The following is a 23,349-nucleotide window of genomic DNA, read 5'->3' as shown; positions in this document are numbered from 1 at the left end:
ATGCAGAGAGGCTCTGAATTCCTATTAGAGGCAATGGAACCTTTCCAATGGTCACAAACCAAGCCCACAGGGAAGGAATCTGCCCTCTGCACAGTAGCAGCCCCATTGCTCAAGCTCAGGGCGGGTACAGCCAGTGCGAGGCGGCCTTGAGAGGAAGTGTCTCTGGTGAGATGTCCTAGTATGGGGTTGTTTGCATAGCTGGGCATTGTAAAAAGGATTTCTTAGGAGCAGCTTTTAATCTTTGCCGAAGTGGAGTTGTGCAAACACCGTTCTGACATCAGTCGTGCTGGTGGCACATGTACACAGAGCAGCAGTCACTCCTTAAATATGGGAATCACAAATACGTGTTGACAGAAAAATATATTTAAGCAGTTTCCAGTGCGTGCTGTAATAAGGAAACCAGCCATTGTGTTCCACAGAGCTGCATGCTTTAAATGCCTAACAGTAGAGAACAACCCAAAGTGAATCACAGTAATAGAAAAGGAAGCGTTTACATCTCTCAAAACCTTCTGTACGATAATCATTCCTTCTTTACAAATTTGATTTCAGCAAATTTGAATCCAAATGTGATGAAGTTTCAAACGCAGGCTTTCATGGCAAGGTACAGCTCGGTGTGTAATCTTTTGCAGGTGGCTGTTACTCATTTATTGTTTGTATTTCCATATTGCTTAGCAACCCCTGTCCTGGACCAGGACCTCACTGCTGCGAGTGCTCTGCTGACACTGGTGGAATGGATGGCTGCTGCCTGGGAGAATGCACTGTTTTGTAGGGAAGCCAAAAGTAAACTAATGGTTTCTCATTCTGTCCTCTCCGAATGAGAACTGATGAGGCCCAGCTGATATTTAGCCATGGGATTAGAACTCTTGAATTACTGAGTCAACACAAATATTTGGGGGCCCTGTCAAGCACGCAGGCTCAAGTGGGTGTAGTTTTCCCAGGTTTTGCATCCTGATGGCCAAAGCAGGGAGCTCAGGCTCCGAGTGTGGGGCAGGCTGGGTTGCGGCTCCCTGCATCACCATTTATTGAAGGAGTTGCTCGGGCAAGCAAATAACCACTCATGCTTTGTGCATCCCTGCAATTAAAGAGGTGCAGCCTACCCTGCATTGCTGAGCACTCATTAATCCCTCCTCTGCCAGTGGCACAGCACCTGGATCCCTCAGACAGCCCCTGCACTCCACGCTCCCTGCTCTGGCTGGGGAGGTTATGTAAGTCAACGTTTGCGGAGCTGTGCCCGAGTCCCCGGCTCACCTCTGAAGCAGAGATGTCCTGATGTTTCAAGGGTTTGTAGAAAGCAGTAATATCTCAGTTTGAGAGCTGGAAAGTTGGAAAAAGTAGACTAACTTTTAGTCTCAAAGTCCTTTCATCAGCAAATTCCACGCAGCTCCGGCACAGCTGTGCCTGAGCACTTTGGAGTAGGGATTTGCTGCTGCAGAGCAGCCACTGATCACTGGCAGCTTGTGTTTGATAATCATGGCCAAGCTCTTAAATAGTGAACTTCATGCCTGTGTTTCAAACCCTCTCTTCACCCTGCAGCGGCCCTGCCTGCCTTGGACAGTGGGCAGGATGCAGTGCAGTCCCCCTTTAGACAGGAAACCTGATTGCCTGGCACTGGAAAGGGGTTTGGGTGCTAAACTGGTGAAAACTAAAACTTGAATGGTATTTAAATACTCCCAGATCCTTTGGAGCTGTTTCTGGTGCTGTACTAGGGTGTGTTTGGCTCAGAAGGGGTGAGAATAATATTCTGCTCAGTGACAGTGCCCAGATGCTACCCAGGCCATGGCCAGGGCTCTGCACAGCTGTCTCAGGATGCTGGTGGTTTGTGCATGGTGGTGTTTTTTAATAGCAGATCCTTGTGCCCAGAGGTCACACAGGGGAACCATGTGAAAGGCCTTTGCTTTGAGAGGTTAAAAACAACTTGTGTTAATTCTGGACTCCAACCAAAGCTGCCCAGCTGTTTAGCTGGGTCTGGGAGCTGACAGACCAAAAAAAGGGCACACACAATTAAAATGTCACTCTCTGGAGAGACAGAGAGAGACAAGGGGGTAGCCATCATTGAAACCAAAGTGATGCAGGCCTGACTGCAGGGAATGGTGTGGGAGGAGTGTGAACACTGTGGGCATGTGCTCAGTTTCCCCCAGGTGCCCTGGGAGATGAGACAAACCTTCCTGTGATGTGCATGGGGTGGGTGCTCGTGCTAGCAAAGGACACCCTGAGCTTTAGTTGCTGGAGTTGTGTGGCTGCAGGGTCACTAGCTGAACCTTTATTGGTGACTAAGGATGACAAATACCTCATGTAGAGGTTGCAGGGAAGCAGTGGAATGCAAAAACTTTTTTTTAAAATGTTCCCTTTATGTTGGTTCCCAAAGCCATGAGTTTCTATATTCCATTTCTCATTATCTGGTACTGATTGACTTGTCTGTGACTGACATTTTGTACACAGCACTTGTGAATTTCTAAATAGTGTCCTGTTCACAGGGCAATTATTGCTCTGTAAATGCCGAATGTTTGGACTCTGAATGCAATGGCCCATGCTTCTAGTTTGACTTTCTCCAGTGTTATCCTCCTTCCCTCCTTTCTGCCCACAAAACTCACATTGCTGCATGGGAGCACGTTTTGTTGTGTACTTCCCCTTGCAGTGCTTTAACAGGTTGAGCAAACTTGCTGAGCAAACTCTCCAGCCAAATACAAAGAAATTCATCTTTAAACTTTCCCAGCAGAAAGATGGAAACTGGTGAAATATCCCTTTGGATCAGCCTCCTCTGTCAATGGATGGTTCCAATGCCCAGCTCCTTCTGCAGTTTTTTTCACAGCAGCTGTGACACAAATGCTGCCCTAAAAAAATTTACATCTTCTTAACCTTGATGTCATTGCCAGTGGTTGAAAATGCAAACCACCTATTTTTATGAGTTTGTCTGACTTTGTTCTACCTGACATGACACTGACAGTGTTATGTTTGGCTGGAATGCAAATGAAATGGTGTCATGGGCAAACCAGTCCAAAAGGCCAAAGAAAGGAAAGTTTAATATCAGTTTAGGGGAAAAAAAACAACAAACATAATTTTCTATCTTTATAGGCCTCCAGATCATCTATGATAGTGATGTAAGCCAGCAGACATCAATATTTTCCCTAATAAAAAGAAGCATAGGTTGTCAAAAGTAATTTACCTCTTAAAGGATCCTGAAGTGTGAAAACATAAGTACTTTACAGAGGAATAGAGATGAACAAAAGGTAGGAAATACTTTTCATAGATGCCTGGTGAAGTCTGATTATTTGTGGCCTCATCAGATTTTTTTAATGAGAAAAGAACGGTAATTTCAAGCTCCAAATCCAGCTTAGCTGTGAAATGAGGCAAAAAAAAAAAAAAAAAAGTTGTATATTTTTCTGAATGAAGGGGGAAAATTATCTTCCTGAAAAATAATCTAAAAGTGCTGCTTATTCTGTGCTTGTGTGCTCACAGAACCCTTTCACAAAAGAGCCTGCCTTCCTTTCACCAGTGACCTGGAAACAGAGAAGTTGTGTGGCAAAGGTTTCTTAACCTTGTTGCCTTGGTTTCTTCCAGAGCTGTGAACCCTATTCCTCCTTCCTCCCAGTGTAGTTTTCTCTCCACTGGACAAACCTGCTCTGTTATATACATCACTCTTCTACCCTACCTGAAATGCAAAGTTAAAGCAAATTTCTGTTTGTTGCCAGTTTGGGTTTTGGTTTGTTTTTTTGGTTTGTTGTTTTTTGTTTGTTTGTTTGTTTGTTTTTTGCCCCTCAGTAGTATTATTTTTATTATTAATAAATAAAGGATTAGCTCCAGGTTTAAAGTTTTTTTTCCCCAACAAACTTCTATTTTGCCCAAAGCTTTCCCCTACTGTAAGATTAAAAACATCCCCATGAAGCTTCTGTTACTGCCATTTGTGGAGATTTCTGTTTTTCTGCACGTTTGGAATTGTCAGGGACAGACATTTCTACCTTTGTGTGTACAAGAGCAAATGACAGGAGTCAGAAGCTGATCTACCTAATGCCCTCTGACAATGGGTGTGTGGATTTTACAGCACTGAAATCAGTGAATTATTTAAAGTTTTTGCACCAGATTAGAGCTTGCAAAGCCAAAAGAGAATGGTGGAAGCTGGGACATGCCTGTGCTGGCTCTGGTGCCACTTTTCCCAGGCATAGCTGAGGTAGCCCCTCTGTCCTGCACAGCTGGCTGTCCCCTCAAGTGCTGCTTGGAAAATGCAGTAACCTGGTTTGCTCCTGTAGAGAAAAACTTCTTTGCCTTTCATTCCCTGTGTGGCCTTTTGATATTAATAGCTGACAGATTTCCACTTCTTTGCATTTTTTTAATCTGCTTTGTATATGCCATTTGTTATCTCTTTTGTATATGACAACAGTGTAAGGCTTTTGTTGTACACATTTTTAATAAAAAAAAGCCAAAATATTTGAAAGCTGAAGCGGATATTACTTCTCCCATGGAGTATGCAACCTTTGATAGCCCAGACCTTTGATAAAAGTGTGTTGTAATCCAGGCACTGTATTCAGAAAGTATTTAAATGTTTGGTGGTGGGTCTGGTTCTTTGGAGCAGATGAGCATTTTGCTCTCAGAAGAGTAAACATAGTAAGAGACAGAGTGAGTAAACATAGTGGGAAAGAGTTATAATTACAGACAGTGCTGGCACACGACATTCAGCCTTTGATCCAGTCCTGAGCTCTTTCAGAGCCCCACTGCTTGGGCCTGGTGCCTCCTTCCTCCTGTCAGAGGGGCAGATGGGGCATGGGAGATGTGAAGGTGTGGCTGTGGGGGAGCTCTGGGACAGGGGGGAGCCCCATCCTTTATCCCAGACCCTGCTGGGCTGGGGGCTGAGAAAAACCCTCCTGCCAGAGGCTCTGCATCTGCTTGTGAGGCAGGGCCTGAGAGGCAGAGGAAGGAAGCTCCTCCAGCAGGAAGGGACGGGGTTACCTGGGCTCAAAGCCCACAGTGCAGCGCCAGGCAAAGCCCTGGCACCGTTCTCAGAGGTCTCCTGACAATTTGGAGAGGCTTTGAAGGTGGAGGCAGGACCCCAGTGTTTGATGCTGTGGGGAAGGGCAGGCCCAGGCAGCGTGGATGAGCCCTGAACTCTGGTGAACTCCTCTTTCTCACTCTGATGTTTGTCTTAGAGGCCCTGGGCTAGAACATTGCTGTGGCATTTCACCTCCTGGCCTGCAGCCCATCGATGCTGCTGCCTCCCCTTGCATCACTGAGCCTTGTTATGAATGGCTGGAGAAAGTGCCAGCACAGATCTGCTGCTGCTGGGGGCACTCCCCAAAACGGCCCACAAAAACACCCTGGGTCGAAAAAAAAGCAGGCCCTTGGTGTGCTGATGTTACAGCAAGATTTGGTGCTGCACATGACCCACTTAGGGCCTGGGAATGTTTTCAGCTTTGCTTTTTGTCACCTAGAGATCCTCGCTTTGCCCTGTGCTGTGCATTTTTAAAAAGGAAAGAAACTAAAAAGACACAACAAGAAGGCTTCTCTATAGCTGTGGCTTACATCCTTGCATAAACCATTATGATTTTCCCATTGTGTGTCTTTGTTACTTTGCCTTTTTGTGGAGTATTCCCAGTTCTCGCACTGCCTGCCCTTAGCAGCTGAGGTGAATCTTATGCACACCCACCCACCCCTTTCCCTGTTTCCTTACTGATGATCTTCAGGAAAGTGCCTTTATTTTACAGACAGGACGTAATGAACAGGGAGGAAATAATGAGCTTGAAAGGAGAAGTGTTGAAACTGCTCATAGTGAAAGTTTTCCCAGTGGCGTGGCTCAGGTTGAGCCAGGGTGACAGGAAGGACCTGCCAGTGGCAGAGCTAGAAAGTGATCTTGTTTTGTAAACAAACTGCTGGAACTCCTCCTGCAATGTGTTTGTGCCCTCTGTGACAGAAAGGCATCTGCCCACGCAGCCCTTGGCACTGATCAGAGGATCTGGATCTGCTTATCAGCTGTGCTCTGGGAAGGCTGGGAGGGAGCAGAGCTCAGTGTGCTGAGAGGCACTCGATGAGAGCATCCAGAGCTGCCCCTGGGTGTGCTGAGGGCATCCAGAGCTGCCCCTGGGTGTGCTGAGGGCATCCAGAGCTGCACCTGGGTGTGCTGAGGGCATCCAGAGCTTCACCTGGGTGAGCTGAGCTCATCCAGAGCTTCACCTGGGTGTGCTGAGCTGCCCCTGGATGTGCTGAGGGCATCCAGAGCTGCCCCTGGGTGTGCTGAGCTCATCCAGAGCTGCACTTGGGCGTGCTGAGCACATTGAGGGCTTCACTTGGGTGAGCTGAGGGCATCCAGAGCTGCACCTGTGTGAGCTAAGGGCATCCAGAGTCTCACCTGTGTGAGCTGAGGGTATCCACAGTTTCACCCAGGTGTACTGAGATTCACCTGGGTGTGCTGAGGGCATCCAGAGCTGCCCCTGGGTGTGCTGAGCTGTACCTGGGTGTGCTGAGCATATCCAGAGCTGCCCCTGGGTGTGCTGAGCTGCCCCTGTGTGCCCTGCCCGAGCCCTGTGCTCAGGGCAGTGTGGGTGCCCTGCCCAGCCCAGCAGTGGCAGCAGGTATGGATGGGCAGCTCCAAGGAGCTGGCAGCAGCCCCGTGCTGGATCCAGTGTGAGAGCTGCATTCAGCCCCCACTTAGTGAGTCCCTCTTATCTCATGGCACTGCTCCTGAACAGAATGATGCACTGCTGAAACACTCCCCTACAATGCACCTTTTCTCTGCAGGATGCCCATTTTTTTGCATTTTTTAAGCTTCAGGTAGTACAGGTTGTCAAGATTTAGCACATGCATCACCTGTGCTGAATGACTTAGAGCCCAGCTGTAATCTAATACTGCACCTCAAGTTATGGATCTGCTAACCAGCACCTCTCCTTGGCATAGGCTGCTGGTTAGAGAGGAAATCCCATACCCTTTCTGCCTGGAGTTGCTCTTTAAACAGGGATGCTAATCTTGGTGGACCCTGATGGTTGTGCTGTGCTGATTTGCTAGTTAATATTTTCAAAGCACTTTGAAGATGAAAAATGCTGAGTGTTATTGGCCTTTTATCTAAAAAAGACATTTTAAAACATGGAGCTAGGGAAAGATCTGCATAAATTAACACATGTTGATTATGCTCTATCTTTCCTTTTCATCTGAATGTATTAAGTAGCAAGAGAACTGTGAGAATTTGTATCTTTCCTTTTCATCTGAATTTATTAAACAGTAAAAAGGACTCTGTGAATTAGTAATCTAATTTGAACATCAAACCAAAAGCAAAATTCTTCCTAATCCATCTTGCAGATCTCTCACCAGCAGCAGAGTTTTCTTCCATATCTCAGGTTAAGAATGAAGTTTCAGGCTCAGGTCTTGATACTTTCTGGATTGACAAGAACTGAAATACAGATTTATTTTTTCAGTTCAGCCTGGAGGGTCAGTAACAATTCCACTTTGCAGTGAAAAAAATGCTGAGCATCAGTCAAGTCCAAGTTGCTCACCCAGATCAGTAATGTTGAACCAGGCAGTTTTCACTGATTTGGGAGCAAGCTCTGCTTTAGAAACTCCTGAGATTTTTTTGCCCTTTAACAGAGTAACATCAGTTCAGTCATTTGAATGTTTTCAGTAAATGTACATGATAATGATAACTTTTTGTACTTCATGAAATTTTATTCATTCTTGCAAGATCTTTTCAATTGTGAAGGGCAAGATAATATATTACATTGTGATCTGTTAATTTTTTTTGCTTCAAAAATCAGATATTGCTAATTTTAATAGAGGCTATATAGCACAAAACCCAGCGAGGGATTCTGTCTTGGCTTCATGATTTGAGACAGGTTGCAGCTGAAAAATCTTTTTTTCCCCTTTCCAATTTCCAATGCCAGGGTGAAGGGAGTTACAGATATTTGGTGAAAACCTTTGAGAATTTTAAACCTTTTCAATGATAAACTACAGCAAGATGTGGGGAAAGGAGACAGGCCCCTGATGAGCCGGGAGAGGAAAGACAAAAATTCCAGCTACTTAGGGAGAAACTTCAGAAGTCAGGATCTCTCCAGCTTGATGCTGATTTCAGCAGCAGATAGATATTTCATTTTATGCAGTCCACCAGGTGAAATGAGGAAAAAAAATGAAAATGTAGTTTGCTGCTTTTGTTTTGAAGTGTGACAGATCTTAAAAAAAAAAAAAAAGAGGGCGTAAAAACCCAACCCACCAACAGAGAATAAAAAATTTAACCTCTGAAATGGTAGAACCTTCATTTAGCAATAACCCTTTAACCAGACACTATTGCCACTGGTCTCCCCAGAGCCAGGAATGGTCCCCATGGTGGTCCCTTAGGATGAGTGGCTGGAACAAGCAGCCAGAACATCATTCCAGAGTTCCCATCCCAGTTTTCCTGCATCTGAGACCTTGAGGTGGCACCACCACCCCTGATCTCCTGTTAGCAATGAGATATTTCTCTGGCAGTGACACCCAGAAGGATATGTGTGTACATTTGCTGGTATATGTGTACATTCTACTGGAGAAAAGTGCTGTGCAGTTCTTTGGTTTTTAGTTTTAAAATAATTTCCTCTTTGTGAGTTGTTCTGGATGGAGGTACCTCCATACTGTGGAATAAAAATTAAGCCTCATCTTTTCAGCAGAAATGAAAGTCCTTGGTAGTCACTGGAGTAGCTCTGGAGCTCATCTGCCAGTCTAGCTTGGTGTTGAAGTAATTAAAGAGGTCAGGCACAAAAATATTGTGCACCTGGAGCTTTGCCAGCCTCCTTCCTCTTTCTCCCATCTCTTATCACACCCGTCCATTTGGGATTCTTCCACAAGCTTTGTTATATTCATCGTGTAGATTAGTGGTCTGCAACTATTAGCAACAAACTTTGATGCTACAGAGTGGGAATTGCTTGAATAAACAATTTCACAAGTAAATGGAGTCACAGCTCTGAACCAAGAGAGCTCCAAACTTGTTTTAATTTACAAAGGTCAAAAAGTAAATGGGATTGTTGCTTGGGGAGGTAACTTGAGGAGAACATGCAGTGTTCCCTCACAACAAAGGGATGAAGGGCAAAAAATTTGATTGACTTCTGGAGTTTGGTTTTAATTGGCTTTATTCCTACCATCGCCAGCACAGCAAGAACCCTTGTGAGCAGAAGGATGCTGGTTGGTAAAGGTGCATTTTTTTTTTTTTTTTTTGCAATTTTTACCTTTTCAGAGCAGTTCAGTACAAATTTTCCTCAAGGCATAAGCAAGAGAGTTTGCTCCAGAAAAGAGGAGACAGTGGGGCAGGAACTGCCAAAGGAGCAAGTCTGGGTCACTGTTTCTGCTTGGGTTTCCTGAACATCTTTTTTCCAGATGCCTCACAGCTGCTTCTGAGAAAGCAATTTTATTTTGTTTATTTGCTTGTAGTCTGGATTATTTGTGCAGAGGAGTGGAGAGCCATTTCCTGGCATTTTTAATTGCAGAAGACTGTCACTTGCAGTGTGCAGGCAGTAGGGTTTACTGAGCATTTCCTGAGAGATTTAGCAGGATATTGGGAGATCAGTTAAGTGTCTGTAAAACATCTGACTGCTCACTCTGGATTTACCCACAGCCATCCTCAGCTGCCAGTGGTGCCTGCCAGGGTATTTCTGCTCATTTCCCAGCCCCTTCCCTGCTGCCCCAGCTGCCCCTGGGTGGTGGGATGGGGTGGGCAGGTGGAGGGACTGGGCAATAGTTTGGAAGTTTGATGGGAATGTCACAGAGCAGTTGGGATTGCTGGAGGGGCACAAGGGAGCAAGCACAGACCAAGCTCCCTTAGAGCTCAGCTGCTGGTGGGATCAATTAATCCCAGGATTACTTTTGCTCAGAGCTGTTGGGAATGATGGGGAAGTCAATCACTGGCTTTCCTCCTAACCCAGCCAGCTTCCCACCAATTCATCCAACCTCAACGCAAGTCAGCACTCAGAAACTTTCCTCCAGCAGAATTCCTGACAGTGTTGCAGAAAGCTGCTCCTGATCTGCATCCTCCCCTCTTCATCCTCTCATAGCTCTGCCTCCAGCAGCTGGCCCAGGGTGTTAATGGGAGCAGCCAGCAGCTCCCGGGGCAGGTGCAGATGCCAGGCATGGAGCCTTGGGGGGGTCTCACTTGTGGGTTTCTCTGGGTCTGGATTAAAGGCATGTGAGACAGTAATTCATGTTCAGACTCAAGTGTTTATCATATCTTTTCAGTAAAACAGTCTCACTACTGTGAGTTCAGAAGCTTTTCATTAGAAGGCATAAAATGGCCAACACTCTCTTGTTACAAAGTCTTTTAAGACTAAACTATCCAATTAAGAACTGACACCTAGATTATTTTCCCTTTTGACCCAATAACTCATCCCAAAAGCCCACAATGCAGACTTTTCTGCCCAGTTACAAAATGCCCCCCAAACCCATGAAGAAGAAAGAAGAAGAAGAAGCATGAAGAAGAAACCCAGGACAACAGACACCCTGTGCCATCCATCTTGCTTCCATCCACAACACACTAAAAATCCCAAAACCAAAATTTCTCACCAAGTGATACACCTACACTGCTCTCTATAACCTCTTTCACACTTTTGTGGATTCCAGTCTATCTTGAAGTCTGGGAAACTTTCTCCATGAATGAGGGTCAGAGTCAGTGCTCCCCTGGGGGTCAGGGCACCCCAGAGCAAACAGAGAAAGAGCCTCAGCTATCCTTGCCCAAGGAGAGGTGTCACAGACATGCTTTATGAAAATCCTTTCCTTAGAATTTTTCTCCTGAGAAGCTGAAAGGCCTCAGAAACAAAATGTAAACAATGGTTATCTGCTGCTGTGGAATGCAACAGGTGGATCTGTGATTGGTCTCATGTGGTTGTTTCTAATTAATGGCCAATCACAGTCTGGCTGTTTCAGACTTGCTGGTTGGTCACAGGATTTTGTTATCATTCCATTCCTTTGCTTGCAAGCTTCCTGGTGAAATCCTTTCTTCTATTCTTTTAGCATAGTTTTAGTATAGTTTTAATATAATATATATCATAAAATAATAAATCAAGCCTTCTGAAACATGGAGTCAGATCCTCATCTCCTCCCTCATCCTGGGACCCCTGCGAGCGCCACCCTAGAGAGGCTGTGCCTGTCCCCACCTCCCCGGGCACCGCACGTGGCCCTGACTCCCTGGAGCACAAGACGAGCTCCAGGACGCATGGCCTGCCCTGGTGGCCCCTCTGTGGCTCCTGCAGGAGCTGTGGGATGTGGTGTGGGCACCTCCCGTGGATAATTAAAGGCAGCACCGACGGCGGTGCCCGCGATGCTGCCCGTAAGTCGCAGCACGCAGCAGAAAATGAAGCGATGCTTTGAGGTGGTGGCACGTGTAGCTTCAGGTGTTTGTTTAATATTCAGTGTTCATGCTCAGTGAGAGCTGGGATGGGAGCTTTCAAATGCTGCTCCATGGCTGTGCATCACTGCGCTATTTTTTTTTTTCTTGTTTTTCCTTTTCAGGGCCTGACAGATGGTGATGTTTAGGTTAAAAGTAATTTCTTTATTAAGCCAACACCCGTGTTCTCAGTGATTTTTAACGGGAGCTTCATTTGTCGAAACAAGGCTGTTGTGCAGCTAAAGTGTCTGCAAAGGAGGGAGGGCTTTAGAAAGACACTGAAGAAAAATTCAGTGTCTGAAGAGCCAGCAGTGATAGTCACACCAGGGGCTGGCAGATCCACATTCTGTGTCTTTGGTGTTGTGAGGGAGACCTCAGGGGCACCATGAAGCCTTCCCTTCCAAAGTGCTCTGATTTTTGCATTCCTAAACGAGGGAAATGATCCAGAAATTATGAGTGGGCATTCTGGACAGATTAAAAATTGGCTGGTTTTCCTATCCTGCTTTCCAGGCAGGTGTCCCACTGTACTGACCATGGATGTGTGAGAGGGGTGCTAGGGGCACCTGTGTGAGGAGGAAAGGCCAGACCACTCAAGTATCCAGCTTCCATCTCAGAGCTGGAGCAGCTTCTGACCCGTGGGCCTCCCAAGGAGGGATTTCACCCTAAATCATGTCCCTCAGCAGCCAGGGTGGGCAGGAGGAGACAATCAGAGACAGGAATGGGGGTTTGCTCTCGGTTGGAGTGCAATCCAAAACCTGTGGAGGAAGTGTCAGCCTGTATGGAGCCGTGGATATGGTCCTGTGGGTCACTCCTGCTTGGTTCCCTGCAATCCCATGTGTCGCAGACATCTTTCATGAAAAATCCTTTCTTAGGATTTTTCCTTGTGAGAAGCTGCAGTTTCAGCAACCAAAAGTAAACAATGGTTATCTGCTGCTGTGGAATGCAACAGGTAGACCTGTGATTGGTCTCCTGTGGATGCTTGGATTTCCTGACCACTCATGGCAGAGCTGGCTCTTGCTCTCTGTCTGAGACACAGATCTTTGTTATTCATTCTTGTCTATTCTTAGCTTAGCTAGCTTCTGAAGAAACCTTTTCCTTTCTATTTCTTTTTAGTATAGTCTTAATGTAACATATATCATAAAATAATAAATCAAGCCTTCTGATCATGGAGTCAACATTCTCGTCTCTTCTTCATCCTGAAAACCCTTGTGACCATGGTCACACCCATGTTCATATCTAATAGTTCTCAGGTAGTTTCTGGAGGAAATCAAAATTCCCTGCAGGTCCTGTGGTGGTTCTCTGTCACAGGGAGCCTCCTGTCACAGCCTGGGGCTCAGGGCTGGGTTTCTGTACAAATGATGGATTCTGGGACCGTTTGTAACATCAGAGCCATTTTATGGGCTAAAAACATGGTAACTAGTTAGTTAGCTTGAAGTTTTCCACTCAGCACAGTGCTGTAGCATGGTCTTCTTGGGAATAAAAATGTCAGTCAAAGGAAACCAAATTTTAATTCTGCCATTGAAAGCTGTATATTTTTTTTTCTTCTAAGTTCCTATGGGAAGGTAGATAAACCTTCAAAAAATGAAAATGCACTCTCACTAAAATTATTCTGCTTTTGGGGTCACATTTTAATCAAAACCATACCTGCCTTCAGGAAAAAAAAAAAGTAAAACTGATTGATTTTAATAACTAAAGGAACATAAACTGTCTGCTTTGAAATGTATAATCTCACATGACATTTATTTCATAATGTGATCAAATCATATATGTTGTTATGGGGACAGTCTTTATTAAAAATGCCATTTATTTTAACAAGTGCAATAAAAAGAAACCCATATTTTTTATTGTGGTAGAGGAAAAAATTGCTATTAGTATGCTTTCAGCTAAATGAAAACATCTTTCAAGATTTGTTCAAAAATATTTAAATAAAGTGCTGTGGAATTTATTCATTTGCTGCCTTCCAGCATGAATTAAATTATCTTAAATACAATAAATGATATAGAAGAATTTGTTTTGGTTAGGGGTATCCTTTGCTGATGAAGAATGAGATCATTTAAATATAACATTTTAATATAGGGCTGTAATTATGTCATTGAAAGCCCAGTTTGCTCTTAGTGAAGCACAGAGTGAGCTCTGCAGCTGCAGACAGAGCTTCCAGAAGGCACCAGAGGGGAGCTGCTGGGACATGTCCTCGTTAAACAGGGAGGGACTGGGACACCACAGAGCACATCTGGTTCCAGTGAGGTCAAATTCATGGCCTGACCCCATGCAGGGAGTCAGGGCAGGGCTGGATTCCTCCCCCCACGGTGGGATGGGGGTGAGGAGGAGGAGGAGGATGAGCACAGCTCCTGTTCTTCACAGGAGCTCATGAGCAGGTGCCTCACTGTGCAGAGGCAGCCAGATGTGCCCAAACCATGGGGATGCTCTGCTTGTGCATCCCTCCACAGCCCCTGCAGCAGAGCTGTCAGGACCCAGGACATCCCTCTGGCCAGAGGGGGCTCAGAGACCCTGGCACAGAGCCCAAAACACCTGTGGCTTCAATTATGACCTGTGGAGCAAATTACCAACCTTATATGAAGATCTGCAAGCCACAACAGTTTAGGTAGAATAATAGTGAAGTTATCATGGGGTGAAAAAGTAGATTTTGGGGTTTCTAGAATGGGGATCCAGGGGGCAAGATGGAGGGATCTGGGCATGTCCAGCCTTTCTCCTTCTGCTTCTTGGCCTCCACCTTCTACTGTGGTGTTGGCACTTTTAGATTGGTTTAGAGTAGAAGCTCACTGCCTAACATAGGTGATAGGTATTGGAAAGTAATTGTAAACATTGTGCATGTAGCTTTTAGTATAAAGGGATAACACTGCCCCAGGGGCAGGCAGAGTGCCTGGAACTGTCCTGCTGGATGGACCTCGGCAGGGCAGGAGAAAATTTTTTATAGATAAGACACAATAAACAACCTTGAGACCGAGAACTGAAGAACTCTGACTCCTTCTTCACGTGCTGGGCTGGGAAAAGAGACTTTCTAACTTTTCTCAGGGTTACTCTGACAAGCTAAAAATCCTGACACAGAGCCTTTCCATGGCTCCATCCTTCTGGCTCTGTGCCATGGCCTCCCTGCAGTCTGTATCCCCTGATTCCCCACTCCCCTGCCCCAAAACCCACACCACAGTGTCTGGAACATCTGATCTGGGATGTGAGGAAGGATGGGACCGGGTTAGCCCTCAGCTCTGGGAGCTCCTGGGAGCACTGGGGCTGCCTCCCCTTGTGCTGTGCAGCTGGCAGCCCCAGGTCTCTGCCCTACAGACTGGCTCTTCCCAGCCTGAATGACACCTGCACCAGGGGAAATGTACTGTATTGCTTTATTGCAGATAAAACCTGGCTGGATGTGGTCTTCTATTAATTAAAGTTCCAGAAGCCAGACTAGAAGATAATAAATGTAACTTGTGTGGGAGCAATGCTCACCTGAAAACATTGAAGATGCTCCTGTTGCCAACCTTGCTGGACTTTATTAGGAAGTAGGGCAGGACCATTAAGCAGTTAGATTTCATTCACCACCTCACAACTTGGAGCCCTAAAGAGTTGATAATTAGCCTAATGCCATGAGAAGCACTGAGAAGCTAAAATGTGTGTATCAATTTAATGTGAGGAAGTGCCTTTGTTACAAGCTGGACAATGCAGGTTCCTTCTGCTTTTCAAATTCTGTGGGGAAAAAAACCCTATTAGCCACAATTTCTGCAGCTTTTTTATGCTTTTCCCTTAAGTAACCATGGCAAGACCTGGAAAAAGTCAGTTTAATTGCAAACAAAATTACACTTATGGTATATGGAAAGTGGAAGATAATCTGTGGATGCGCTTTATCTGTGATGTTTCCTTGCAGGAGTATTTGAAGTTTCTAGCCATGTAACTTGTAGCTATACAGCTTGTGCCATACAGCTGTTAAAGATCCTGCTGATCCCTTCTAGGTCATGTTATTTGACCATTATTAACCTCAAGCACCCACCACAGCAGGCTGTTTCCCTCCCCCCGAGGCTTCCCTGGAAGTGTATGTTTGTGTTTTGTTTGCCTGTGTGGTTTTTTGCTTGTTTGGTGGGGTTTTTTTTAATTTGTTTTGTGGCTGCTTTACCCACTGTGGTGTTTATACTGTCCCAAAAGCAACAGAGCTCAGCTTGGCTTTCCACTGACTTCCTGGGGTTTCTCTAGCAGTGTCCTGTGAGGTTTGCTCTGGCAGTCCCTGCAGTCTGCTGGAGCACAGAGAGACATGGATTGACTTGATTCTTGGCAAAGAAATTAATACTGGATGGGATTAGAGACTTCAGGATGAAATGCTGCAACCAAGCTTCTTTCTGAAGTACCCAAGAAAATGCTGAACTGTAGTTTGGGTCTGAAAGTCAATGAACACTTAATGCAGTTCCATGGCAGCAAGTGATGTTTAGGTCAAGAGTGTTCAACTAAACAAAAATGTGACTCTCTCATCTGAAAATCCAGAGGTTTAAGTATCAGTCTTAGCTAAGTAGAGCTCCCAGTGTTGTTTACTCCATACCTAACTAGCATAGATCTGTCATAGGTGGAGAACTAGGTCTAGATACGATAAACAAATTGGTGGTTACAAACAAATTGGTGGTTACCAGAGCTTTTCCTGTTTCCCAAAAGGAAATAAGATTATTAGTCATCAAAGGGGCTGCATTTAGCACATTTCATCTATATAAATCTGCTTCAAGAAATGAAAAGCATGGTAGAAACACTCTTTGAAAGCACACGAGTACCAGCGATGCAGAGTGATGCCCTGGAGTGGAAGTGTTTTAAAGTGAATCATGCTTGTGGAACTGGTTTACCTGAGCTCATTTGAAATCAGCAGAGTGACAGGCCCAGCACATTAAGTGAGGAAGGATTGCTCCGTGACGCCGTTCGAGGCACCGCGCTGGACTCTGTGCAATCATTTCCTTCTAAATTGGTTGTAGTCCCCTTTCAAATTGTCAGAGTAGTTTTCTTCTGCTTGGTTGCACTTGAGAGGCAGGTGGACAGCAAGCTGCTCGGGCTGGTTTGATCCACGTGCTGCTGTTCAGTGGAGAGAGCAAATCAAGCTGGAAGAGATTTCTGGTGGGGCTGTTCCGTGGCTGGATTAACAACAGGGAGCTGCTGCAACCCAGGCAGGAGGACATCTCTAATTCTGCCTTTCCTAGGGCAGATTAAAGAAGACAGTGATAAATTTAGCTCCTCAGTGCCAAGAATGGCAAGTGTCAGTGTGACACTTGAATGCAAAATGTATAAAGTCAGCCATCTCTGCATGAAACATCGATTTGTTGGTTTTGAGTGCTCTAGTTCTTGAAGTACAGGAGATTTCATTTGATCTAGCTCCCAAATCACTTTGGGAGTTTCCCCAGGCCTGCCTTCCTATCAGCCATCCCTCAGGTTCCCCCACCTGAGAAAGGAGGGGAAAGAACAACTTGGCAAGGCTGTGTGGCACAATTCACAGAAATCTGCAGAGTATTTTTGGTTTCTTGCACGCAGAATGAGGGGCACACATCACTTCTGTCAAGGTGTTCCTGTGCTCTCTTGCTGCACTGGGCAATAACACAAAAGATGCCAATGTGCTCTCTGTGTTTGTTTCCTTCAGAGGTTCCCTTGCAAGGACGAGCTCTGGCTTATTTGAAAATTCACCTGAGGTTTAGGCCACAGGTTGTGAAACAAAATGAGAATGGGAAGAGAACATTTCTCGTCAAATGGATTTGTGTTCTCTCATAATGAGAAATCAGCATCCTGCAAAATGAATTTGCAGAGAAATTCCTTGGAGCTGTTCCTTACCTTGATCCCAGTGAAAGCTTAGCCTGATTTAAGGAAAGGGCACCCAGGCAGTAATTTGAGCAGCACCTCTGCAAAGCTTTGTCCATCACTGAGTCTTACAGGGCACTGCACGAGCTGTACAGAGCATCCAGGTGCACCAAGTGTGGTCACACAGAGTGAGTGCTGGTATCTTTGAGGCTTTTCACTTGTCTCAGCGACAGCTTTGGTGCAGAGTAAACTCTCCCACCTTTGAAGGAACCTTGGCTCCTGGTGCAGCCAGGTTCTAGAGAAGATGTGCACATCACTGATGGACCTCTTCATCTCCTCTTTCTGTGTAGCAACTTGGCAGAAAATATTTCTTGAACATCTTTGTGAGACCAGTAGGCTGGGTTAACTTAAATGCATATACATAATATTTGGATTTTTTTTTTTTTTTTGCAAACTGCATGACAGTGCCAGCTTAGGGAGCCTTCCACTGCTCTGCAGCACCAGATTTTCTTAGGGTGTTCCCTGCTAGTGGCCTTCCCTGGTGAGGCTTCCTTTCTCTCACACTTTATACAAATATAAAATGTGGGAAAGAAACAAAATGACACATAATTCTTGACAAAGAATAAAATAGGGCTGGATTTTCCTTTAAAATCCCTCTACCCACAGATTCTGTGAATTGCAATGGCACAAAATTGTTAAATTGCTTTACATTTGGGAAAACTCAGTTCATAAAAAATTGCTAACAATTTATTTTTGTACTACATGGTTGACATCCTTCTCTCTCTCTCTTTCTCTCTCTCTTTTTTCTCTTCTCCTCACACTCTCTGCTGGTAATATGTTTTTTTTTCTCTGCATGTCTGCTGAGATTCCAAGAAAAACCCAAGTGTGTCATACAACATTGCTTTCTGATTTGCAAGTTAAGTAGTTTACATAGGCAAAAATGTGGAGCAATTGGAATATTCCCTACCCAAACACTTAGGGACTCAAACTGCACATTTTAGCCTGGCAGGCCTCCACTGATATTTTTAGCTAGGAAAAAAAAAAAAAAACCAAAAACATTCTGAAGTAACAAGGAAAGACAGATCAGATCTAGGAAAAAAGAAAAAAAGTAAAAGCACTATTGGACATGTTTTGTTGCAGTGTTGGTGTTAGTTTACACCTTGCCCTGTGTGCTCAGGAGTGCAGCACATGGAGTCTCTGAAAGTTGAGGCCCTTCTGAAATGCCTGTTCCCACGATGGGGTTAGCCTTCTTGCTGATTGATTTAGTCTTTTGGAAACAGGCAAACCATCAGGAGCTTTCTGCTCAGAGAGATTAGCATTCATAGCCTGCTGTTTTTTAATTAAAAAAGCCATTTAAATACAAGGGTTGGGGTTTCTGCCAGCAACCATTAAAAATACTTGTTTTGTAATTATCCCCCAACCCCTTTTTCTATTTAATTCTTTTTTTTTTTTTCCCTTTTTTGTTTCTCTGAAGTCCTTGACAGATTCCTCCTGTTCCATCTACCTGCTCCTGTGGCACTGCACCTCCCACCAAGGTGAGCAGCTGCCAGCAGCTGGCAGGAGGTGTGGGAAGGATGTGTTCAACATCCCTTTTCCAGCGGCTGAGCTCATCCCCTGCCTCCTGCAGGGAGGATTGGGGGCACAGAGCCCAGCTTTGTCACCACTGCAGGACCTCGGGGGCATTGTCCCACCCCTGGCTCTGTTTGCACACACAGGGAGGGACCTGCTGGGGCTGGCACAGAGCCTTGAAAGGGTCTTAGCTGGTCTGCCAGGGGGTAAACGTGGTGTAGCTGTGCCCCTGTGTGTGGCCCTGCTTGTCTCTGGTGTGTGGGAGCTGTCCAGGCATCCCTGCCAAAGTGGTCTCTTCATGGGGGTTTTCTGTCAAAGGTTGGAGATGATGATCTTGGAGGTCTTCTCCAAAGCTGATGATTTGCTGTAAGGGCTTGGCTGAATATTCTGTATCACTGGGTTCTACAGCCACTCTGGGTTTCTCCAGGTGTTATGCCTGTGCTAGATTTGCAGCTGTAGATATATAATATATATGTATTCAGGCATATGTATGCTCACTAAAAATGTGGTGACCAACCTGAGTCATGGCTGCATTTTCATTGCTTCTGAGGAGTTTGCATCTAATGATTTTTGTCTTCTTAATCTTCTTGGACTATGGCCTTGGGCTAGTGCAGAAACCCTGACCCACAATATGAGCATCATAATTCAGCAGCAGTGTTTGCACACAAAACCCCTGATATTTTTACAGCTCTGGGGCCATATAATTTGATGGAGGGAAGAGACAATTCCTGTTTTGGCATCTGACAGGTGATGCCGAGTTTTCAGTTCTTTTCATAAGGGTCTCACTTGTGGAGTTTCAGCCTGCTCTGATCCTGTTTTGTCCCTTCTGCTCCCTCATCCCATTGCCATCTTCAGCTCCATCTCCTCCCCCTGCAATTTCAACCTCCTTAGAGGGTATTTCATCACTGATACCCCCATGTAGTCCTTCAAACTGCTCAAACCATGGAGGCAGGATTGTGTGTGGCTGCCTTCCTTTGCTGCTGCAAAATGGGGTGGGAAAGTTCAGTTTTGGTCACCCCTGGTATAAACAAAAGGTGCTCTCTTGGCTGCTGCCTTGGTCTCCTGGCTGGTGCAAGCTCCCTTTTCCTTCTGATTTTTGCTGCCCTTTCACTGCCTTTTCCTCTCCCCAGCTGCAGTTCTCTGCTTTAGTGTTACTGGTTTGAAAATAGCATGTGATGATGGTGATTTTGACAAAACATTCTGCAGTTAGGAACAATTCCTTGGGGCAGACTGCTGGTATTAGGTTGAAGGCCTAACTTCCTCCAGCAAATATTTAACACCAGAATGATCTCAATTTCATCTGGCTGAAAACATCCCACTGTGGTCCTAGGATCACAAGAAATTTTTTCCCCCAACAAATTCAGACAGTTGTATTCTACACAAATTGGTAGCCAAATAAAAGACCAGCCCCTCATCTGCTTCTAAATGCACACTTCTAGATTTTTCCCTTAGTTTCTGATGGCAGTTCTCAGCAGTATTCTCCAGATAAAAATGATCCACGTGCTATTTTACAAATATGCAAATACCACTCTCATCTGACTTACAGACTGCACAAAAGCTTAGTGAAAAGTGTTGGAGAAATATTGAGGCTCTTAAATGTCTCTATTCAAATCAGTGCTTAAAATTGTCTTCAATTTGGGGTGGAAATAAGACTAGAGCAGAATACTTTTGAAATCCCACTTGAGGTGATTATGTAAGTTATGACATATCTACTATCCAGTGTAAAGCCCATGGAGATGTTTTCATTCCAGGGGGGCTTTTTTTGAACCATTATTTCCCCTGCCCTGGTAGGCCAGTGATAGCAAACACCATCTTGCATTTGCAGTGTAAATGTTAGCAAAATAACTTGTTAAAAAAACCCCCAAATATCGATTTTCTTGTTTGCATTTTCATTTTCTTTGACAGACACCAAGTGAATGAGTGCAAACTCTTAGCCTGAGGGCTACAGAGGCATTAGAGCAGTGGCAGGGAGGACCAAGCAAGGCAGGTGGCATTTGCCTGGTCCCTGTGTGGTGCCAGGCTGGCAGGGAGCACTGGAGGGGAGCAGTGTCTGCATCCAGTGACTTCCCACAGGAGAAGCTGCAGGGGGAAGGGATTCACCTCAGTCTCAGACCAAAACTGTCACCATCGTATTTTCTGAAAAATCCCTTCACCAGGATTTCTTCTCCTGGGAAGCTGAGAAGCCTCAGAGAAAAATGAAAACAATCATTATCTGATTCGCTTCTCCTGTGTTTTGCTGCTTTGGAATGTGGTTGGAGATTGTTTATCCAACCTGTGAATTGTTTTTACTTAATGACCAATCACGGTCAGGCTGTGTTGGGACTCTGGAGAGAGTCACGGGTTTTTCATTAGTATCTTGTTAAGCCTTCTGTAAGTATCATTTCCCTATTCTTTAGTGTAGTTTTAGGATAGCATAATATGATATGATATGATATAATATAATAATAAATTAGCCTTCCATTGCCCTCCATTTCCAGCTGGCCCATGGCATGCTGTCACTGTCATATTTTCTGAAAAATCCCTTTGCCAAGATTTCTTCTCCTGGGAAGCTGAGAAGCCTCAGAGTAAAATGAAAACAATCATTATCTGATTGCTTCTCCTGTGTTTTGCTGCTTTGGAATGTGGTTTGGACATTGTTTACCAACTGGTCATTGTTTGGTTTCATGTGAATTGTTTTGACTTAATGACCAATCACAGTCTAGCTGCGTCGGGACTCTGGGAGGAGTCACGAGTTTTCATTATTATCTTTTAGCCTTTCTCTATTCTTTAGTATAGTTTTAGTATAGCATAATATCATATCATATCATATCAATTAGCCTTCTAAGAACATGGAGTCAGATTCATCTTTCCTCGCCACGCTGGGGGACCCCAAAAATACCACAGCATGCCACCACAGCAGCCTGTGCCTGCCCACCCAGCCCTGAGGTGACAGTCTGGGCTTGGCTGGGGACATCCAAACCATCAAACAATGACACAGGGGGGACTCCAGCAGTGTCCTGGGCTCTGTGCCCATCCACAGAGAGTGGCCATTCCCACATTCACCCAAAAGGCCCTGTGCAGGTCATGGATCTGCAAAATGCCACATACACACGGACAGCATTTTCTTCTTCAACACCCAGCCAGCAGATTTTCCAAGTGACTCATTCCCCGTGCCAGGCCAAACTTTCTGGTGCCCAAGAGACAGAGAGCAAAAGTTTCCTCCTGTCCTAGCAGAGGTTGGTGCTGCTCTTGGTGTTCCTGCAACAAGGAATGAAATCTGCATTTGGACAACAAAGGCCAGAAGTAACCAGACCATGAAGGGGAGATTTTGACTCACGATTCAGAGTTTACAGAAGTGGCTGTGCCTGCCAGATCACACCTGTTTAAAGCAGCTGGAATGGGTCTTAAGGTTCTTTATTCTTAGTACTATTTTGCTGTCAGGAAACAGCCATGAAAGCCAATAGCAAAGCATGTGTCTGATCTCATCTCCTTTCAGAGCTGATTCTCAGATAGGATGAAGGCTTTTTTGCTGCTTTTGGTTACTAGATAAGCTCACATGCTGAGAGCTCTAGGTGGATCTGAAGGATCAAACCCTGTTTATAATTCATCTGTGCTCAAGGTGAGGCTATGTGATAGAATTTCCATTTTTATAAGTTTGCTTTCTTTAAAAAAAAAGAAAGAAAGAAAAGAAGAAATGGAAATACACCAAAGAGATTTGTTCAAAGAGCCCCACCTTAGGAAATGGCAGAATGAAGTTGGTTTTGGTCTCTTTTCTGAACTCTGCCAGGATGGTGTTAATAACCTTCTTTTAATGTAGATTTTGAGCATGCAGTACCTGCAGAGAGGGGAGTGTACTGTGTTTAACATGTCTGTAAATGCCAGATCTTACAAAGCACAAAAGTCAGACTTATGTGGGCTGACAATGGCTAAAATTCTCTGCTTTCTTTGTGTCAGTTATATTTGGAGTTCAGGGGATTTGTACAGAATTTCAGACGTTGGTTGAAGATGCTCGTTGCAGGGGGCTGGACCAGGTGACCTTTAAAGGTCCCTTCCAACCCAAACTGGGCTGTGATCCTATGAGTCCATGTTTGCAGAAGTGCTTTATTAATTTTGTCATGCAAAAGGCAAAGTCGATCATTATATGAAAAGTGCCATTTGAAGGGGACCTCTGGTTGGGCCAAGAGAAGGAGCAGTTTGTGAGAGGTTGCCAATGTTTTCTCTCTTAGTCTGGGGTACCCCAGACCCCAAAACATTATGGGATTTCCATTTAGGCCTATAAGGAGTGAGAGGTAGTGCAGCTTCATGTCTTACCATGAAGAACAGAAGATGCTCATGAAAAATAATGCACTGGTGCCAGATCTTAGCACCTTGTGGAAGATCCTGTCACCACCCAAGTGATTTTCCTGCATAACAAAAGTCTGGGGAAAGTTGCCAGTGCCTGTTACATTGAGCAATGTAATTTATGCACTTTTTTTTTTCTCACTGCAAACATTTTTGTGCAACGCGGGATGCCGATCTGTCTGAAAGCCATTGATGGGTTCTGTGCCACTCTCATGGGAAGAGTGAGGCAGTGTTTTAAGTGATATAGTCATATAATATCTTTGTTTAAAAACACAAAAATCTAACTGCCTTAACACTCCAGCACACAGTTCCGCAGGACATGTGAAGCACGGCACGCTGCAGCACTTACTCTGTGAAGGATTCCCCTGTCACTGTCAAAA

General features: G+C 45.0%; 1 protein-coding gene across 3 annotated transcripts in view; it reads left to right on the top strand.

Moving 5' to 3' along the window:
* The window catches only part of LOC139594494 (BEN domain-containing protein 5-like), an 885,873-nt gene that overhangs the window by 574,349 nt on the left and 288,175 nt on the right, over positions 1–23,349 (top strand). The gene's annotated exons all lie outside the window — the stretch shown is intronic.

The sequence above is a fragment of the Agelaius tricolor genome, unplaced genomic scaffold (genome assembly GCF_023055355.1).
Source record: "Agelaius tricolor isolate 1412-34295 unplaced genomic scaffold, bAgeTri1.0.p SCAF_11, whole genome shotgun sequence".
In the NCBI taxonomy this organism is placed as follows: domain Eukaryota; kingdom Metazoa; phylum Chordata; class Aves; order Passeriformes; family Icteridae; genus Agelaius; species Agelaius tricolor.
Note: the sequence above shows the minus strand (reverse complement) of the source record. Positions and strands in the feature narration are given on the sequence as shown.